The 3,740-nt window shown below is 37.8% G+C and overlaps 1 protein-coding gene and 1 non-coding gene across 2 annotated transcripts in view; both read right to left on the bottom strand.

Moving 5' to 3' along the window:
* ZNF704 (zinc finger protein 704) overlaps window positions 1-3,740 on the bottom strand; it is a gene marked incomplete at its 5' end in the record, with an annotated part of 218,135 nt that overhangs the window by 205,088 nt on the left and 9,307 nt on the right. The window lies entirely within an intron of this gene.
* On the bottom strand, window positions 63-171 carry LOC111728159. Its single transcript, XR_002775544.1, has one exon. It is a non-coding gene; the product is annotated as a U6 spliceosomal RNA (small nuclear RNA).

Here is a 3,740-nt window from a genome sequence, read left to right as displayed (position 1 = left end):
ATATAAAAAGGTTTAAATTAATTTCATAATAGGTGTGTGTACATTGGATACTTTTTCTTCCAAAAAATATGGAACGCTTCACGAATTTGTGTGTCATCCTTGCACAGGGGCCATGCTAATATTCTCTGTATCGTTCCAATTTTTAGTATATGTGCTGCCGAAGCGAGCAGCTTATCTCCTACTTTAAACGAGATCTTCGGTCCTGAAAGCTTAACTGCTGTCCTACCCTTACCCAAAACGACAAGACAGTTGTAATACTGAATTCTTGGGGTTACTGTAAATTCATAAGGAGTTGTGTAAAAATCTAAGTAAATTAGGAACGCTGTAGCCCTCATTTGCAATCCATTCCCATCTGGTTGAAGTCTCTTCTTTATTGTGTTCATGTTAAACATTTGTACTGCTAATTTGGATGGACCAAGTCTGGTTAGGTAGGTGGGAGACTGAGAAAGGAAAGGACAATATCTACACATGACACTCAAGAACTCTTCTGCTGATATAAGAAACCAAAGTCAAAGTGGCCACAACATTATCTAACAGGTTGTAGACGGGACGTAATTCAAGTCTATGTTTACCACTAGAAATCAAAGCTTTATGTTGAATTTAGAAGAAGGAAGAGTAGGAAAGGGAAATGAAGACCTGTTCATGTCTTTTTCTCTGATTTCTTCCCCATATTCCTGGATTGCACAAGACAGAACCTCCTTGGGCTCTGGTGACCTCTTCCTTGGATGGTTGATTTTGCCGTACTAGATTTTTCTTTTCTTACACCCCTAATGTTTCTAACACATGTTAACTCTCTCCTACCTTTTTTTCCTAAATAAATACAATGAATGAATAAAGTCTCACTGGCACTGAAAAAGTAATAGACTGGTACCGCTGCACGTAAGGGAGTATTATGGGTAGAGTGCTTTTTCAGAGATGATGTTTCAAAACTGGGTTGTGGTGATGGCTGCACAACTCTGTGAATATATTTAATAACACTGAATTGTATACTTTCTTTTTTTGAGACAGAGTATCACTTATTGGCCCTGGTTAGAGTGCTGTGGCATAATAGCTCACAGCAATCTCAAACTCCTGGACTCAATCCTCATCTCAGCCTCCTGAGGAGCTGCAACTATGAGCAGGCACAACACCTAGCTAGTATTGTTTTTAAAGGAAAGTTATACAGTATGTGAATTAAACACAGTAAAGCTGTTGAGAGAAGGACAGACAGACAGATGGAACATTACATTTGAAATGTCCCAGAGCTCAGTCCTGGTCACTTTCTCTTCTGTTCTTGCTAACTCCCTAGTATTCTCCCTCAATCTCACTTTTTAGATATCATCTATAAGCCCGAGACTTCTGAATTTCCATCTCCAGCTCCATCTTCTCCACTGAGCTCCAGCCTACTCAAGAGCATCTCCAATTTAACACAGCTAAGACAGAACTCTTGAGTCCCGTTTGCAAGATGAATCTTTTCTTCCTCCACACATTCCCATCTCAGTAAAACACCACCATCCACAAAGTTTACTAAAGTCAAATAAAGCCACCATGAGATTGAATAAAATAGCCAAAAGGAAAAAGCTTTTTTAAACAGTCCAACCATCAACTTGTAAATGAGTTTAACCAAGATCTTTGAGGGATCTCAACTTTAACATATAAAGATAGGCATAGTTTACAAACAATGACAACTATATCGTTTCTATTATAATTTTTCAAGTAAAAATAATTTTCCTAAATAACCTCTGTGCCTGATGGCAAGCAAAATTTAAGTAACAAAAATCAATCTAGGGAACTGAGAGAAAGACCTATTTAACAGAGATCTGTTTTAGAATAAGAATAAAGAACTATCAATGAAATAATTGCTGTCAGCCAACAGATGGCTCAGAGAGTGTTTTCAGAATGCCTCAAACACCCACCACACACTCATGTAATAAGAAATCCAAACAGCAGTCCTGCTCTCTCTCCATAACCCCTACTCCAGGCCATTTCAAACCCTTGAGTGTCTCCTCCCCGAATGGCCACACCCCTCTCCCATCCTGTGATGCCAGAGTGTTCAGTGGTTAAATGTGCTTGGCAGTACATCGCCCCCTTCTAAGAATGTTTACTGCAACTAATACGTGGAACAAGACTCCTTTTCAAATACATACACTCTTCACATTCATTTCTGTAAATTCTAAGATCCTTTTCCTAAAATTTCAACTATTTTTCTAATACTCTGTTAGACTTGTTTTGAGTAAGTAGAGGAGCATGCTAATTGAAAACATTTTTACTTGAATTAAAAAAAAATTGTTTTTAAATCAAACTTTGGATCCTAACCCAAATTAATAGAAATTACTAAAGTTCAGATTTCAGCAAGTGCCGGCAGCTGAATTACAAAGCAGTACAAGCCAAATGAAAGTGTTGATGACAACTACAAAAATTGTATTTTACGTTGTTTTAATTTACTCCAAAATAAAGTCCCCTTTCTCCTTACATTTCCATTGTTGCTTAGGTACCAATTCCAATTATTTTAAAAATCTGTTGGTCCCAACTGTTTTCTGAAATGTTTGACAAATATCTATGTCATTTACTATAAAATTACTCATGTGTTTTTTTTCCAACAGAAACTGTCTTGGTCTCTGAGACTTATCTTCCATATCTATAAAATGGGGACAATAACATCCACCTCCTGGAGTTATTAAGACTGTCAAATGAGGCCAGCTATGAGAGATCTCTCTAAATTATGATGGATTGTATGTTGGGAACATGGAAATAAATGCTGCATGCCCAATTAAGCGTCCTTATATGGGGTATTCAGGGTCCACAAGTGCTTAACCCTTTTATTTGCTTGGAATGATGATAGTGGTGCTGAAAGTGTGTCAGGCCTAGTATCCTGGTAAATTTCTATGTTCTTCTCATTTAGCCTGTCCTGATGTGTTCAATCCTTTTTTTAGAACGTGGAAAACATTAAATACATTTTCTGGGGTAGAAACACCTTGTGATTTTCTGCTCTCTTGGCACTTCTTAATTCTGTTATGATAACACTTCTGACACCCTCCTACTTTCCCCACTAGCTTCTTGGGTAGTGATTTATCAAGAACGGTAGTGCTCTCTATCAATTTCTAAACTTCACGCACAAAAATGGTTTTCACACCTATACAGGTGAAAATTTACCACATGAAGTACTCCTTTTTTTTTTTTTTTAGAATCTCAATACTGGCGTCGTTCATCGTCTCTATAGGAAGAATATTTCACAGCTTATGTGACCCACTAACAACACTTTAACCCTTCTCTGTGCTGGTGAAATGTGCTTGACAATTTCTTTCTTTAATAATGCAGTTTTAATTATTTACCTTAAGCTAAAAGACACTTATCCATGGCTTTCCCAGGGAGAAAAGAAATTATAAACCTTTGTATTTCCCCAAATGTATTCCAAAGGAAAGACACTCTAGAAAAAAAAAAAAAAGGCTCTATAGTCTGATAAATAAATATGTAAATGCCACATCCTATTTTCACCCTCTTAGAAACTCGGGATGGCCCTTGGCATATATAGTCAGTAACTTCTTTATAGGTATCTAAGTGCTATATAACTCTTCCCATTCCTATGTTTGAAAAATATTTGTGGCTCAGTGCCTGTGGTTTAAGTGGCTAGGGTGCCAGCCACATACACCTAAAGTGGTGGGTTCAAATCCAGCCTGGGCCCACCAAAACAACAATGATGGCTGCAACCAAAAAATAGCCGGGCGTTGTGGCGGGTGCCTGTGGTCCCAGCTACTTGGGAG

The sequence above is a fragment of the Otolemur garnettii genome, unplaced genomic scaffold, assembly GCF_000181295.1.
Source record: "Otolemur garnettii isolate 467f Iridium unplaced genomic scaffold, OtoGar3 scaffold00004, whole genome shotgun sequence".
NCBI classification, from domain to species: domain Eukaryota; kingdom Metazoa; phylum Chordata; class Mammalia; order Primates; family Galagidae; genus Otolemur; species Otolemur garnettii.
The sequence above is the reverse complement of the archived record's forward strand: the minus strand, read 5'-3'. Positions and strand labels throughout refer to the sequence as shown.